At 46.1% G+C, this 17,973-nt stretch overlaps 2 protein-coding genes across 17 annotated transcripts in view; one reads left to right on the top strand and one right to left on the bottom strand.

The window, feature by feature from the left end:
- The window catches only part of LOC121000856 (gastrula zinc finger protein XlCGF66.1-like), a 576,261-nt gene that overhangs the window by 19,179 nt on the left and 539,109 nt on the right, over positions 1 to 17,973 (bottom strand). The window lies entirely within an intron of this gene.
- The window catches only part of LOC121000834 (zinc finger protein 383-like), a 1,218,895-nt gene that overhangs the window by 919,122 nt on the left and 281,800 nt on the right, over positions 1 to 17,973 (top strand). The window lies entirely within an intron of this gene.

The following is a 17,973-nucleotide window of genomic DNA, read 5'->3' as shown; positions in this document are numbered from 1 at the left end:
CACAACACACTACACAGAGTGCACACAGACATACAACACAGTGAACACAATACACACACACCTAACATTGAGGTTGCTAGGTGCAACCGCATGCACAGCAGGAAAGCCGTCACATACATAGCGTTGTCAGCGGCAACCATAGGTGAGGCAAATACCACTGCCCTCACCTGTGATTGACAACAAAACCAAACCGCTGACAATCGCATGTGGTTGAAGAGTCACGGTCATAGCCATGGCCGTGACATCAAGTGAACAGAGCTTAGCCGCGCCCAGGACAGTGATACTAGTCCTGACGTCACTGGGCCAGCGGTAAACAGCGAGAAGGCCGTGCCGCTACTGCCAGCGCCGCTGCCTTCTCAAACAGCTGATCGGCGGGGGTCCCGGGTGTCGGACCCCTGCTAATCAGATGCTGATTGTAAAGGATCACCTGGCACCCCGACTGGGTACCTCCGTTGACGATGCTCCTAGCGTTTTCCTGAGGTTTCCAAGCACTCTGGCAGACACCACAATCACCGAACCGAAGCAGCATATAAATCCTCTTCAAGCCTCTGAATGCTGTAGACAGTTGAATAGGAACCATACGAATAGGTTTTCACTACTAGCAGTCAAACTGGAACAGCATGCAATAAATCCTCCCCCCAAGAATGAGACGACACTTCACCTTGAGGGTTAAAACAGGAACTCTCTATTTTAACACACAAGCATTTTATACACATCTTCCAACAAAGTTACCACCCCAGGGTTTTGTACAAACAGCCAATAACCACGTACAATACACTCAGACACTCCCACACAAAATCCTCCCCTCTGTCCGTGGTAGAATTACCTCACACTGGGTTGATGCAATCATCACAGACAGACGAATACACAATATCCTCTGTCCTGGAGACAACCGAGAAGTAATTCAATTATCTCTTAGGACAAAGGACATCGCCAATACACACAGAGAGACAACAGGACAGGAATCCCCACCCAAGCACACAATGTCACACCCTCCTAGCAAACACAGACATTAACATATCCCAGATAGCTCAAGTCTGAGGGCATATCATTAAGTGAATGCAGCTCAGAATACACAAATACAATACAATTAGCTATCTGGGTCCCCTCACATAACACAATACAATTGCATGAATGCTGGCGGTTTTCATGCAGCCAGCATAGGAACGTTACAGCCCACCTGAACCATATTACACAAAACATATATACGCTTGGTTCTTTAAAGTGGCATACACATATGCAATAACATCGTACATACAGGAAGGACAATATACAGTGGCTGGGTTTGCCACAATGCTCCCCCAGAACCAAGTCGGCATGCCCAGTTTGATCCTAACGGATCGGCTTGGGGATGTCCGGAGGAGTACTCAGAGTGGTTAGGTGGTGCTGTGGTGCGAGCCTGTTGCCGTGTCTCAACCGGATAAGCTTCATTGCTGATGGACTGGGGAACAAAAGCTGAAGTCAGCTCCCCCAGGTCGTTGCCCAAAATAACGTCTGCGGGTAAGTCCTGCATCAGGCCCACCTCCACATTCCCATTCCCCGCTCCCCAATTCAGGTGGACTTTGGCCGTGGGGATCTTGTAGATCGCTCCCCCTGCTACACGCACTGCTACACCCTCCCCCGTGAGGTTGCCTTTGGGTACTAGGTGGTTGCGGACCAGCGTTATAGTAGCCCCAGAGTCTCGTAACCCCTGTACCTTTCTCCCCTCCACCTGTACCTCTTGTCGGTGCCCTTGGCGATTGTCAGAGGCAGCTTGGATAGGGTTCACCTCATGTAGTGTGCCCAGGGGTTCCTCGGTGGAAGCTAGGCCCTCGGGTACTCTGTAGGGTTCCGCTTGGGCACAATGAACCGCTGCCCGGTTGTTGGGTACTGGGGGGTTCCAGCTGGGCCGTGGTCGGTTGCGGGGACAGTCCCGCTGCATATGTCCCTGTTGGTTACAGGTGTGGCATCGTATCGGGGGGCGAGCTTGATACCTGGGGGTGTATGTGTTATTGCTTACCCCCGGGCGTGCTGGAACGGCTGTGTGTACGGTTGGTACTGGGGTGGTAGATCCATAGGTTGGTTTCGATTGAGTGCGCTGTTCCCTCCTGGTATCCTGGAACTCATCTGCTAGCTTGGCTGCGTCTTGTAGGGTGCGTGGCTTCCGATCCCGCACCCAATTCTGCAGGTGCGCGGGTATTCCATCAAAGAACTGCTCCATTACCATGAGTTGGAACAGGTCTTCCAGGGTGTTAACTTGGGTGGCCTCCAACCACCCCTTTGCCGCTCATTGTAGGCGGTGTGCCCATTCTGTGTGAGTGTCTCTGGCGAGCTTTTTAATGTCTCTGAACTTTAGTCGGTAGGCCTCGGAGGTAATCGCATACCTAGCTAAAATGGCCTGTTTTACCTTGGCATAGTTTGTACTGTCCTCGTCAGGTACGGCACGATATGCCTCTGCGGCGCGACCAGATAGTCTCCCTGCCAGTAGGGGTACCCGATCCTCCGCACTGATATTGTGCAACTGGCATAACCGTTCAAAATCCTGCAGGTAGTCATCTACCTCACCCTCCGCTTCCAAATAGCTCTTAAAAGCTTGGTAGGGAATTTTAGCTTTCCCTGTCAGAATGTTAACAGGCGTCGTGGCTCTTTCTCCAGTCTGCTGGTTCATCTGCGACCTCCGAAGCATGATGTATTCCTGCACATCTCCAAAAACTCTGTCAGCCATCTGGTCATATAGCGCTGGTGGAAGTAGAGCCATCCTGCTCCTGTATTCCTTCTCAAATTCTGTTGGCTCCTCCTCCCTTGGAGGTGCTGCAGCAGCCGCGGCTCTGTCTCCTTCCATTAGCTCTGCGATTAATATAACCTTTGTCTTGTTGCTGGCTACTGTTCCCCTTGACTCTAGTAACTCTTTCAAAGTGCTTCGTTTCAAAAGTGCATAATTCGTGCCCATTCACCGGCTGTTCGTGAGTTTCCACGTGTTCCCGGGTTCCGTTTTCAACCGAATGAGTAAACTCACGAATTGCTGCTTCCTTTCTTCTATTCGCTAGAATTCTGCCGAAAGTTGCTTTGCTGGGTAGTTGAAATCCCGTTGCTTGCCACCAATGTAACGGATCACCTGGCACCCTGACTGGGTACCTCCGTTGACGATGCTCCTAGCGTTTTCCTGAGGTTTCCAAGCACTCTGGCAGACACCACAATCACCGAACCGAAGCAGCATATAAATCCTCTTCAAGCCTCTGAATGCTGTAGACAGTTGAATAGGAACCATACGAATAGGTTTTCACTCCTAGCAGTCAAACTGGAACAGCATGCAATAAATCTTCCCCCAAGAATGAGACGACACTTCACCTTGAGGGTTAAAACAGGAACTCTCTTTATTTTAACACACAAGCATTTTATACACATCTTCCAACAAAGTTACCACCCCAGGGTTTTGTAAAAACAGCCAATAACCACGTACAATACACTCAGACACTCCCACACAAAATCCTCCCCTCTGTCCGTGATAGAATTACCTCACACTGGGTTGATGCAATCATCACAGACAGACGAATACACAATATCCTCTGTCCTGGAGACAACCGAGAAGTAATTCAATTATCTCTCAGGACAAAGGACATCGCCAATACACACAGAGAGACAACAGGACAGGAATCCCCACCCAAGCACACAATGTCACACCCTCCCAGCAAACACAGACATTAACATATCCCAGATAGCTCAAGTCTGAGGGCATATCATTAAGTGAATGCCGCTCAGAATACACAAATACAATACAATTAGCTATCTGGGTCCCCTCACATAACAACATACAATTGCATGAATGCTGGCGGTTTTCATGCAGCCAGCATAGGAACGTTACAGCCCACCTGAACCATATTACACAAAACATATATACGCTTGGTTCTTTAAAGTGGCATACACATATGCAATAACATCGTACATACAGGAAGGACAATATACAGTGGCTGGGTTTGCCACACTGATGATCTATCCAGAGGATAAATCATCAGTGTAAAATAACTGCAGAACCCCTTTAAAGGTTATTGCAGAAAATGTAACCTTTATTTTTTAAATTTTTCATATTTTAAAGTTAATGTTACAAAAAATAAAAAATAGGGTAAAAACTGAAATGCATTTTTGTAACATTCTTACTAGTAAATATGACACGACAGCATCGGTATCCCTGTAATCCTAATAACCCATACAACATAGTAAGTACATCATTTATGGTGATCGGTAAACAGAGTAAATAAAAATGTCGCATGTTTTTTCCCCTTCATTTCAATAATACACTATTTACTATCATGTCTGTGAAGAAAACAGGTCAATGTAAAAAAAAAAAATTATAATAAAAACTGTGCCAAAACAAAGTGTAATATTGAATATTTTAAAAATCATATGTACCCAAAAATGATACCAATAAAAACATCAAGTCTTCCTGCAAAAAACAATCCCCTGAACAAGACGACCGGCAGAAAAATAAAATATGGCAAAAACATGTTTTTTTCCCCAAAAAATGCTTCATTGTGTAAAATTGAAACAAACAAAGACATATTTGATGTAGTTGCGTCGGTAACAACCTGCTGTATAAAAGTAGCACATGATCTGTCCTGTCAGATGAACATTGTAACAAACAAAAAATAAAAACTGCCAGACAGCCATTTTTTGGTTACCTTGCCGCACAGAAAGCAAAATATAATAAAAAATCTCATGTCCCCCAAATGATTTCAGTTACTTACCGGTAATTGGTTTTTCCTCTAGCCCCCACAGCGGCACGACAGGAGGATACCCCGCCTCCCCAGGGACAGGAAACAACGTGGAGATCTTTAAATACTCCCCTCCCCTTACCTGCTCCAGTAAATAACCAAGAAACTCTGGAATGGATGCAACAAAATTAATCTTTATGTGTTATTGAAAAATATACAAGGACACTCTCCGAGAAAAGACACAAAAAAACTTTTTCCTTCTTTCCTTTTTAAAAAAAAATAAAAATAAAATAAAAGTTAGAATAATTACTGGGAGGGAAATTCCCCGTGCCGCTGTGGGGGCTAGAGGAAAAACCAATTACCGGTAAGTAATTGAAATCTTTCCAAACACCCCCCCAGCGGCACGACAGGAGGAATAACAGAGGAATCCCATATCAGGGGGGGACAACAGCAGATAATACTCTGTGAGCAAATGATAACTCCCTGCTCTTCAACACGTCTAGCTGATAATGTCTAAAGAAAGTAGAAGGTGACGACCAGGTGGCTGCATGGCAAATTTGCTCTAACGGAACCTCCGCTGATTCAGCCCAAGAGGCTGCTACAGATCGGGTTGAATGGGCTTTCAAGCCTGCCGGGGGAGGAACCTCCCTTAAGTCATAACAAGTGAAGATTGTCGATCTGATCCATCGACTAACAGATGCCTTGCTTGCTGCGTTCCCTTTATTTGGGCCTGCAAATTGAATAAACAGTCTGTCCGTTTTCCTAAGATCTTCCGTAGCCTTCAGGTAGGCAAGGACTGTTCTTCTTACATCCAGGTTGTGGAATCGTCTTTGCTCCTGACTGCCTTACGGGGATCCAAAGGAAGGGAGGGACACCTCCTGAAGACAGTGGAACTTAGAGACCACCTTAGGTAAAAAAGAGGGAGAATGTCTCAGTACTATCCTATCATCCTTGATGGACAGGTACGGGGGCCTGCACGAGAAGGCCTGGATCTCCCCCACCCTCCTAGCCGAGGGGATGGCTACTAAGAAAACAGTTTTAAAGGTAAGTAACTTTAGAGATATTTCAGATAAGGGTTCAAAAGGACTGTCTGATAAGACAGTGGACCTCACTATTGGTTGTTTTCTCCAAGCTCCTTTCGCAAATCTCTTAACAAGGTCTACCTCTGCTAATTTAATATGAAGTAAGGCACTCAAAGCTGATATGTGGACTTTTATAGTGCTTACCCTTAGCCCCTTCTGCAGACCTGACTGGAGGAACTCTAGGACCTTAGTGATTACAAGGGGACCTCTGGTATCCCCCCCCTGTGAATTTTCTGAAAGACTGCCAGATTCTGTCATAAATCTTAGAAGTCACCTTCTTGCGACTATAGAGAATTGTGGAAATTACCGCGTCCGAGAGGCCCTTTCCCTTTAATATCTCCCGCTCAGTCTCCATGCTGCCAACTGAAGTTGTGTTGTCTTGGGATGCCATACTGGGCCCTGGTAAAGGAGATCCGGGATGTTTGGTAGTCGCCACACGTCTCCTGCTGACATCCTCACTAGGAGAGGGAACCACGATCTCTTGGGCCAGTAAGGAGCGATCAGGATCAGCTTGTGGTTCTCCTGTAGTACCTTTTGCAGTACTTTGGGGATTAACGCAAAGGTAGGAAAGGCATACAGGTTTACCTTTGGCCACGGGTGGGAGAGAGAGTCCACTATGAGTGGGTGATCCATATAGGCTAGAGAGCCGAACTTCTCTACTTGTCCGTTTTGACGCGTGGCGAACAGATCTATTTCTGGAAGGAACCATCTTTGCGCTATCTGATGGAATATCCTTGGGTTTAAGGACCATTCCCCTTCCTTTAAGATATCTCTGCTGAGAAAATCCGCGACTGTGTTGTCTTCTCCCCTTATGTGAACTGCCGATATTGACAGTATGCTCCTTTCTGCCCACTGGAAAATTTCTCTTGAGACCCTCGCTAAGGATGGGCTTCTTGTGCCTCCCTGCCTATTTAGATAGGCCACAGCTGTGGTGTTGTCTGAGAGTATTCTCACTTCTTTCCCGCGGATCTCTGAGTGAAGGGCCTTCAAGGCCTCCCAGACTGCACTTAACTCCCTCAGGTTGGAAGAGGCTAGGATTTGATCTCCTTGCCAGCCCCCCTGTACTACGGACCTGTCTGAAAAGGCCCCCCAACCGTTCTTGCTGGCATCTGTAGTAATAGTGACTACATCTGTTTGTTGCCACGGAACGCCTGCGTTTAGGTTCTGGCTGATCAACCACCAATTCACGGAATCTCTTACATATTGAGGGACTCTTACCCTCCGCTCTAGTGAAGCTCTGCTCTTGTCCCATTCTCTGAGCATAAAAGACTGAAGGGTTCGTGAGTGAGCCTGAGCCCACTTTACTGCTGGGATAGTTGAGGACATCAGACCCAAGATCTTCATTATTGACCTGATTGTCACTCTTGATTTGCTGCGGAATAGAGTAAATTACTGCTTGATAGTCTGAATCTTTTCCCATGGGAGGAAGGTCCTCATGAGACCTGAGTCCAGCAGCATTCCTAAAAAGATTTTTCTTCTTTCGGGCCGGAGGTCTGACTTTTCTATATTTATCAGCCACCCCAGATCCGTTAGGCTTTGCTTCACTAAATCTATTTGTTCTAATAGAAGACTCTCTGATGCAGCCGCTATAAGGAAGTCGTCCAAGTAAGGCACAACTAATATGCCCTTTAGATGAAGGTCTGCTATCTTTGGAGAAGACTCTTGGCGCTGACGTAATGCCGAAAGGAAGGACCTGGAATTGATAATGGAGTACCACCGAATCTTGTTGTACTGCAAATCTGAGGAATTTCTGATGCTCTCTGCAGATTGGAATATGGTAGTACGTGTCGGTGAGGTCTAGGGTTGCCATAAAGGTGTTTCTCTGTAACAGACTTATAGTGGATTTTATGCTCTCCATCTTGAATCATTTGTAAAGTAGATGTTGGTTCAGTCCCTTTAAGTTTATAATGGCTCTGTATGAGCTGTTTAGTTTTTTGACTAAAAATATAGGGGAATAATAACCTGTTCCCTGTTCTGCTGGGGGAACTGACACTATAGCTTCTTTTTGCAAGAGGATCTTTATCTGATCTAGTATTAATGCTTGGACTGGATCGGCTTTTTTGGTGATGTGGAACACCTCCTGGGGAAGAGTGGAAAACTCCAACTTTAGGCCTGATGAGACTACATCCAACACCCAGGGGGAATTGGAGATATTCTCCCAGACTGGGAGGAAGTACTTCAGTCTTCCTCCTACCCTGCATCTGGCGTCATTGTTTTGATGACTTTTGGGAGGAGTCAGAGGGGTTGAATAAAAAACCTCGACCTCTTCCTCTTCCCGAACGCCACCGGGGAGAAAAATCTTTCCTTTTCTGGTCTTGTCTTCCCCTGGATGTAGGAAAAAAACGTCTCTGACGAAAATTCCTTTGTTCCGAGGGAAACCCCTTCTTTTTGTCTGTGGCCTTTTCTAGGATGTCGTCCAGGACTGACCCGAACACCCTATCACCTTCGCAGGGGATGCCGCAGAGCTTGTTCTTGGATGCTGCATCACCTGACCAGGATCTAAGCCACACTGCCCTTCTGGTGGAGTTTAAGAGGGCCGCAGATCTGGCTGCTAGTTTAATAGAATCGACCGAAGCGTCGACCAGAAAATTTGCCGCCTGTTTAAGAACTGGCAGAGATGCTAAAATATCCTCTCTAGGGGTTCCTGATACTAGGTGTTCCTCTAGTTGGTTTAACCAGATAGATAGTCATGGACCTGGCTGTATAGGTTGAGGCTACACTAGGTCTAAGGATGGACATGGAAGCCTCCCATTAATTTTTTAGTAGGGCCTCGCTTCTCTTATCCATTGGATCCTTTAGGAGACCTAAATCCTCAAAGGGTAAAGCTGACTTTTTCGTAATCTTTGCTACGGGGGCATCCACTTTAGGACATTTGTCCCAAAAGGACGTATCTTCCTCTGCAAAGGGATATTTTCTTTTTAGGACCCTAGATACACTCGGTCTCTTTTCCAAATTGGTCCATTCTTTATTAATTAATTTAATAATATTAGAGTGGAGGGGAAACACCCTCTTTCTTTTTTCTCCCAAGCCCTTAAACATTTTCTTTTTTCCCGGACTCGTCTTCAGAGGAAAGGGGTTCAGACTCCGAGGGGAGCTCCCCTTCATCAAAATCCTCTTCCTGATATTCTGACTCTAAAGTAGCAGGCATCTCGGTCATAGAAGTAGAAGGCTTCTGAGACGTGGCAGCTAGTCTTTGATCCACAGCGCTGCTTACTTCCTCCTTAATAATATTTCTAATATTGTCCAATAAGGAGGGGGACTCTTCCGGCGGTAAGGCTTTTTTTTACAAATGGAGCATTTTTTGACTCGCTGAGACTCTGTGGACTTCTGAGCTTCCCTGACCTATAGATATAAGTCAGAATTTTTGTTTAAATAAACAAATGGGGCTGTCTGTTTAAGAAAAGGGAGAGGTACAGTCCCTTATCCAGTGTGGAAGAAAGTAAGAATTTTAACCCCTCAGCGACACAGGTTAACACAGGCATTTATCATTTCCCCCAGAGGAGGGTAGCTTACCGGGCTGCCGGTCTTGGAAGGATCCGAGGGTCTGCGCATTGCGTCCTCTCCTGATGCCGACATGATGCAGGCTGCTCTCAGGACGCCGCCGATTCTCGCCACTTTTTTGAATTTTCAGGGGAAGTGACGTCTTACTTCGGCGCCTGTATGCTTGCGCTCACGTGACCCGCGATCCTGCGGCTTCCTCTCGCGATTAATGCAGCAAGGAAGCGCTGCCCGGGGCTTGGACTTGTGCCTGGGAGACAGGGAGAACCGCACCGCAGTCCCGCGATCCTGCCCCCCTATTCGACCTGACGGCGATTTACTGATGGGAAACCCGAACGAAACTCCCACCAGTGGAACTCCACGCTTGTTCCCAGAGGGACAGGAAACAACTGGAGCAGGTAAGGGGAGGGGAGTATTTAAAGATCTCCACGTTGTTTCCTGTCCCTGGGGAGGCGGGGTATCCTCCTGTCGTGCCGCTGGGGGGGCGTTTGGAAAAATACCATTAAAACTGTCACCTTATCCCTTAGGTACAGGGGCGTAACTAGAAGTGACTGGGCCCCACAGCAATTTATTTTTTATTTTTGACCTTTCCAAGACGATGTTACACTTTTTAACAGTTACAGATTCCTGAAAAAAGGTACAAAACTCTTGATCTGCTTTGGACTTCGGAAGAACCTTCCATGGCACAGCATTTCAATTCTCGGAAATTCTCTCTGTTTAGATAAATATAATGTTCAATATACATAATACATGAAGATATTATGTATGTATGTTTCATTATATAGAGCAGGGATCATCAACGTTTGGCCCTCCAGCTGCAAAGAAACTACAACTCCCAGCATGCACACTTGCTAAGCTGTTCTTGTAACCCCCCATAGAAGTGAACTAAGCATCCTGGGTATAATAGTTTAGGAACTGCTGGAGGCCAGAGGTTGCCGATCCCTGATATAGAGATTGTATCACTGTCTTTGCCAAACTTTACATTTCCCTTCTTTTCCTGTAACCCTTTGTGAAACAGGAGCCATCACCACACCTGACACGTCTGTTTTATTCATTACACTGCATTCCGCATATTGTTGGGAATACATTTATTTGCTAAAGTAATATAGTGTCAGAAGAGGTGACATGCTCTTCACATTGTTATAACTATAATAAAAGTAGTGCATAACAAATAAAAGGTGAAGGGGCGGAGCCAGCAAGTCATGGTGTAGGACGTGTCTGCCGGAGCTCCTCACCGCTATCCCAGCTTCATTAGCTATTATATCGAGTGGACACAGATCCAAGATGGGGAAAACCTCTAGAGACAAAGAAGGTGCAGCAGGGAACACCCTGAAGACAAAAAAGACACAGGGGGACCTGACTAAATACCTCAACAGGAGATCCTCCTCGCACCCTGAGGGAGGCAAAATGGCGCGGGAGGCGCGAATCAACTCCGAGAGAGAAGGGGCTGACTCAGAGGCCGACAGCTCGGACGCTGAAACCTACACTGCGTGCAGAATTATTAGGCAAATGAGTATTTTGACCACATCATCCTCTTTATGCATGTTGTCTTACTCCAAGCTGTATAGGCTCGAAAGCCTACTACCAATTAAGCATATTAGGTGATGTGCATATCTGTAATGAGAAGGGGTGTGGTCTAATGACAGCAACACCCTATATTAGGTGTGCATAATTATTAGGCAACTTCCTTTCCTTTGGCAAAATGGGTCAAAAGAAGGACTTGACAGGCTCAGAAAAGTCAAAAATAGTGAGATATCTTGCAGAGGGATGCAGCACTCTTAAAATTGCAAAGCTTCTGAAGCGTGATCATCGAACAATCAAGCGTTTCATTCAAAATAGTCAACAGGGTCGCAAGAAGCGTGTGGAAAAACCAAGGCGCAAAATAACTGCCCATGAACTGAGAAAAGTCAAGCGTGCAGCTGCCAAGATGCCACTTGCCACCAGTTTGGCCATATTTCAGAGCTGCAACATCACTGGAGTGCCCAAAAGCACAAGGTGTGCAATACTCAGAGACATGGCCAAGGTAAGAAAGGCTGAAAGACGACCACCACTGAACAAGACACACAAGCTGAAACGTCAAGACTGGGCCAAGAAATATCTCAAGACTGATTTTTCTAAGGTTTTATGGACTGATGAAATGAGAGTGAGTCTTGATGGGCCAGATGGATGGGCCCGTGGCTGGATTGGTAAAGGGCAGAGAGCTCCAGTCCGACTCAGACGCCAGGTGGAGGTGGAGTACTGGTTTGGGCTGGTATCATCAAAGATGAGCTTGTGGGGCCTTTTCGGGTTGAGGATGGAGTCAAGCTCAACTCCCAGTCCTACTGCCAGTTTCTGGAAGACACCTTCTTCAAGCAGTGGTACAGGAAGAAGTCTGCATCCTTCAAGAAAAACATGATTTTCATGCAGGACAATGCTCCATCACACGCGTCCAAGTACTCCACAGCGTGGCTGGCAAGAAAGGGTATAAAAGAAGAAAATCTAATGACATGGCCTCCTTGTTCACCTGATCTGAACCCCATTGAGAACCTGTGGTCCATCATCAAATGTGAGATTTACAAGGAGGGAAAACAGTACACCTCTCTGAACAGTGTCTGGGAGGCTGTGGTTGCTGCTGCACGCAATGTTGATGGTGAACAGATCAAAACACTGACAGAATCCATGGATGGCAGGCTTTTGAGTGTCCTTGCAAAGAAAGGTGGCTATATTGGTCACTGATTTGTTTTTGTTTTGTTTTTGAATGTCAGAAATGTATATTTGTGAATGTTTAGATGTTATATTGGTTTCCCTGGTAAAAATAAATAATTGAAATGGGTATATATTTGTTTTTTGCTAAGTTGCCTAATAATTATGCACAGTAATAGTCACCTGCACACACAGATTTCCCCCTAAAATAGCTAAAACTAAAAACAAACTAAAAACTACTTCCAAAAATATTCAGCTTTGATATTAATGAGTTTTTTGGGTTCATTGAGAACATGGTTGTTGTTCAATAATAAAATTAATCCTCAAAAATACAACTTGCCTAATAATTCTGCACTCCCTGTATATTGGAGGTGAGGTTGACACCCTTCCTCTCACCCGCGGCTTTTTGCAGCAGTCCCTGGCCCAGGCCCTCTCACCGGTCATGAAAGAACTCTCAGATATCAAGACTGAGTTCTTACAGCTAGGTCACCGGGTGGAACGCCTGGAGGACAGCCATGATCTCCTTCTTCAGCACTAGAGGGGGGTTCATTGCCACTTATCGGCCATGTCTAAAATGATAAATACAGCCTTCTTCAACCTGGAAGACCAGGAAAACAGAGGCCGGAGGAAAAATGTCCGGCTGCGGGGTATACCCGAATCAATACAAGCTGAGGACCTGATGGACACAGTCCGCCGCCTTTTTGCTACTTTAGTAGGCGAGGTACAGGCTCATTACCATTGAAAGGGCCCACAGAGCTCTTAGGCCCAAGCCTGCCGCCGGAGAACCACCTAGGGACGTGGTATGTGCCCTGATGAACTTTCTGGACACAGCGGCCGTCTTGAGAGCGGCTAGAGAAAAAGGAGACGCCACCCTAGATGGCCATAAGGTTCTTTTATTTCAAGATCTGGCGGCTAGTACACTAGCCAAACGAAGGAACCTGCGCCCGCTAACCTCGTTGCTGAGGGATAAGAAGCTGCCTGTCAGATGGCTCTTTCCATTCGGCTTATTTACTACGATCGGAGGGAAGCAATTCTGGGTGAGGACACCGGAGGACTTACCGTCTGTGTGGGAGGCCTTGGGAATCGAGGCCCTGGACTTTCCGTCTTGGCTCCCCTGCAATCCATCCCCGGACCTTCCTGGCCTTCCACAACCGGAGGAATGGAGGATGGCACAGAGGAAAAAAATCGCAGAAAAAAAGAGTCCAAGTACTCCACAGCGTGGCTGACAAGAAAGGGTATAAAAGAAGAAAATCTAATGACATGGCCTCCTTGTTCACCTGATCTAAACCCCATTGAGAACCTGTGGTCCATCATCAAATGTGAGATTTACAAGGAGGGAAAACAGTACACCTCTCTGAACAGTGTCTGGGAGGCTGTGGTTGCTGCTGCACGCAATGTTGATGGTGAACAGATCAAAACACTGACAGAATCCATGGATGGCAGGCTTTTGAGTGTCCTTGCAAAGAAAGGTGGCTATATTGGTCACTGATTTGTTTTTGTTTTGTTTTTGAATGTCAGAAATGTATATTTGTGAATGTTTAGATGTTATATTGGTTTCACTGGTAAAAATAAATAATTGAAATGGGTATATATTTGTTTTTTGCTAAGTTGCCTAATAATTATGCACAGTAATAGTCACCTGCACACACAGATTTCCCCCTAAAATAGCTAAAACTAAAAACAAACTAAAAACTACTTCCAAAAATATTCAGCTTTGATATTAATGAGTTTTTTGGGTTCATTGAGAACATGGTTGTTGTTCAATAATAAAATTAATCCTCAAAAATACAACTTGCCTAATAATTCTGCACTCCCTGTATATTGGAGGTGAGGTTGACACCCTTCCTCTCACCCGCGGCTTTTTGCAGCAGTCCCTGGCCCAGGCCCTCTCACAGGTCATGAAAGAACTCTCAGATATCAAGACTGAGTTCTTACAGCTAGGTCACCGGGTGGAACGCCTGGAGGACAGCCACGATCTCCTTCTTCAGCACTAGAGGGGGGTTCATTGCCACTTATCGGCCATGTCTAAAATGATAAATACAGCCTTCTTCAACCTGGAAGACCAGGAAAACAGAGGCCGGAGGAAAAATGTACGGCTGCGGGGTATACCCGAATCAATACAAGCTGAGGACCTGATGGACACAGTCCGCCGCCTTTTTGCTACTTTAGTAGGCGAGGTACAGGCTCATTACCATTGAAAGGGCCCACAGAGCTCTTAGGCCCAAGCCTGCCGCCGGAGAACCACCTAGGGACGTGGTATGTGCCCTGATGAACTTTCTGGACACAGCGGCCGTCTTGAGAGCGGCTAGAGAAAAAGGAGACGCCACCCTAGATGGCCATAAGGTTCTTTTATTTCAAGATCTGGCGGCTAGTACACTAGCCAAACGAAGGAACCTGCGCCCGCTAACCTCGTTGCTGAGGGATAAGAAGCTGCCTGTCAGATGGCTCTTTCCATTCGGCTTATTTACTACGATCGGAGGGAAGCAATTCTGGGTGAGGACACCGGAGGACTTACCGTCTGTGTGGGAGGCCTTGGGAATCGAGGCCCTGGACTTTCCGTCTTGGCTCTTCTGCAATCCATCCCCGGACCTTCCTGGCCTTCCACAACCGGAGGAATGGAGGATGGCACAGAGGAAAAAAATCGCAGAAAAAAAGAGCCTTTTGAAGTGCCTCTATCCGAAGTTAAGTAAACAATCTTCGGCATCAATAGACACTCTGAGATACAGCGTCATTGAGATCGTACGGCCACACCGCCACCTGGCAGGACTCAGGTTCTATACGGCTCATTTAAATCTGCGCCCTATTATGGCGTTACCTTCTTTTGGATCCTTTGTTATTTACACTGGCCGCCCAGCTTGCGGCTTTCATCTTTTCTATACTGCTTAGATGCTCACCCATCTTTCCTTATTTGCTCTCCTTTTGCCTTTCCCCCCTCCCTCCCCCTTATTTTCCGCATGCCTTTTTCCTAGCCTTTTCCATCTCCTACTGCCCCCCCATCCCCCCTCCCTTTCTGTAGAACATTCTTCTAATTAAGGGCCTCGTGTTTAAGCTTCTTATTGCATAGTGCATGTCCACTCTATGCATTTGTTTTTACATGTTGGGTTTAGTGTGTGGGACCGGGTTAGTTGGGTACGTCCACACTACTTCCCCCCCCCCTCCTATTGAGGTTCTTTTTAACCTCATAGACAGACACTGCAGGTTGACTTTCTACAGTGTACAATGTTTATATTTCTTTTTATGTATTTCTGTTTTTGTGTTAATGTGTGTCACCTCCTGGCTAGTTCTTCAGAACAGCTCCACAAAATGTCACCATGTCTGATCTAAAGATCGTGTCATTTAATGTAAATGGCATGAACACACCGCAAAAGAGGAGTCAAATATACCATTTACTTCGCAAAGAAAGGGCTGACTTGGTTCTTCTACAAGAGACCCATTTCAGACATCTGCACGTCCCTAATGTTATCAGCAAAAACTTCCCTGTTTGGTATCATGCTGCATATACCTCGGCAGCTAGAGGAGTTTCAATAGGCGTGGGGCAAAATTTCCCATTCACTTTAGTGTCCAAACTGGTAGATCCAGAGGGCCGTTATTTATTCTTAAAAGGCAAGATGGCGAACTCCATGTTTACTTTGGTCAACCTCTACGCCCCGAATAGTGGCCAATTCACATGGTTACTCCGCACTCTTGGGGTTCTAAAGACCTTTGGAGAAGGTCACCTTGTTCTTGGTGGAGACCTTAATTTTACTCTGGACCCCTCTAAGGACTCAACCTCAATAGGCCGTCCCCCCTCTAAAAGGCAAGTGAGAAGGCTTCTTCTCGCACTCACGGATCTCAGGATCTCGGACGTTTGGCGCATCCTACATCCAGAAGACAAGGATTAAACCTTCCACTCGCGGACGCATGATACATATCAACGCCTTGACTATCTTTTTATAACTAACCAATTATTGCCCTCGGTTTCTGAGGCCAGTATTGGAAACATAGTTGTCTCTGATCATGCGCCGGTGAGTGTGAAGTTGAGAGTGTGTGACATCCCTCCGAGATCCTGGGTCTGGAGATTGAACGAGACGCTCCTGGAGGACGAGTCACACAAGAAGGAGATAGAACAATGTCTCAAAAATTATTTTTGGGAGAATGCTGGTGGTTTAACTAATGGGACGACCCTATGGGAAGCTCATAAGGTGGTAATTAGAGGGGAGCTCATTAGTTTGGGCTCTAGAGTCAAGAGAAATAGGCAGAAACAATTAGACTCCCTTCTTCAGCAGATTTCTACTCTTGAAATCTTGCACAAAAAGGCGAGATCAGTTGAGGTCTTGGAATCTCTTAAACGATTAAGACACGAGGTCACTGACCTGCTGAATGTGCGAGCAGCTCGGGCACTGAAGACATTGCGCTTCAAGCAATATCTACATGGAAATAGGGGCTCCAAATTAGTTTCAAACCTTTTAAAAGGTCAAAGGAACAGATCCTTTATCTCAGCGAATAAATCAGCTACAGGCTCCCGACTCATCAACACCCCTGCGATAGCTTGAGAGTTTTGCACCTTTTATTCATCTCTGTATAACATCCCGGCACCCCTTAGAGGTCAGCAGTTGGTTGGACATATCACAGACTTCCTGAGCTCTATCGCCATCCCCAAAATTTCTGCAAATGACATAGGAGGTCTGCTCCAGCCCTTTACGTTGGAAGAAGTAAACCAAGTATTATCCTCTATTCCTTCGGGCAAGAGTCCTGGCCCCGATGGGTTCCCCATCTATTACTACAAAAGGTTTAAAGAGACTCTCGTACCCCACTTTGTAGATGTTTGCAATTCCCTTTTGAAGAGTGGCTCTCTGACCCCACAGGCCCAGTAAGCACATATAACAATTATCCATAAAGAAGGAAAGGACAGAGAAGCTTGTGGTAGCTATAGGCCAATTTCATTGCTAAACACCGATTTGAAATGGTGGGCCAAACTGCTTAACAACAGAATTTCGAAGTTGCTTCCTGGGCTTGTGGGTGAAGAACAGGTGGGCTTTGTGGCAGGCAGGGAGGGCAGACACAATATAAGTAGAGTAGTACATGTGATTACGCACGCTATCAAAACCAAATACCCCCTGGTGCTCCTAGGCACGGATGCTGAGAAGGCGTTCGATAGGGTCAGCTGGAGTTATATGGAAAGAACCTTAAATGCTTTCGGCTTTCCTGAAGATTTTATTAGAGCCATATTTACTTTATACTCGGCACCCTCTGCGAGAGTGATGGTGAATGGAACCCTATCGGATGCCTTCCAAATTAAAAATGGCACCCACCAAGGTTGCCCGCTATCTCCCACCCTGTTTTTTCTCGTCCTAGAGACAATATTATTAAAATTCTGCCAATCCCCTGTGATTAAGGGTGTAAACTTGGGGAAGTTTAATCACAAGATGGCGGCCTTTGCGGACGACCTTCTGCTCTTTATGTCTAACCCTGAGGAGGCTCTGCCGGAGGTTATGCAGATATTTGAATCCTTTGGTCAACTCTCGAACTTTAAGATAAACTTTGATAAGTCGGAAGCCTTGGGTATTTCTTTATCATCTGCCCTGCGTTGCAGAGTTAAGACCCTCACCCCATTTAAGTGGCCTCCATTGGCAATCAAATAATTGGGTGTCATGATCCCAATAGATCCCAAATTTTTATTTAAACTTAATTTCCCTCCTCTACTCTCAAAAGTAACTTCCATTCTCTCAAAAAGCTCCTCGCCGTTTCTCACTTGGCTAGGCAGGAAAAATGTCCTGACCACCTATATTCTTCCTCTGCTTATGTACACCCTGAGAGCCCTTCCCATATTGATTCCTGGCAACTATATCAATAAAGTTCAATCGATTATGAGTAAATACCTCTGGAATGGAGGTCACCCTAGAATGTCTTTCCGCTTGCTCTCTCGCAGGAAAACACAAGGCGGTATCTCTCTCCCGAATCTTCCATCCTATATACGAGCCATTAACCTGGAAATCAAATACAAAAACAGAAAGTCAGTCCTGTATCCCAACACGGACAAGTTA

The sequence above is a fragment of the Bufo bufo genome, chromosome 5 (genome assembly GCF_905171765.1).
Source record: "Bufo bufo chromosome 5, aBufBuf1.1, whole genome shotgun sequence".
Classification (NCBI taxonomy): domain Eukaryota; kingdom Metazoa; phylum Chordata; class Amphibia; order Anura; family Bufonidae; genus Bufo; species Bufo bufo.
The sequence above is the reverse complement of the archived record's forward strand: the minus strand, read 5'-3'. Positions and strand labels throughout refer to the sequence as shown.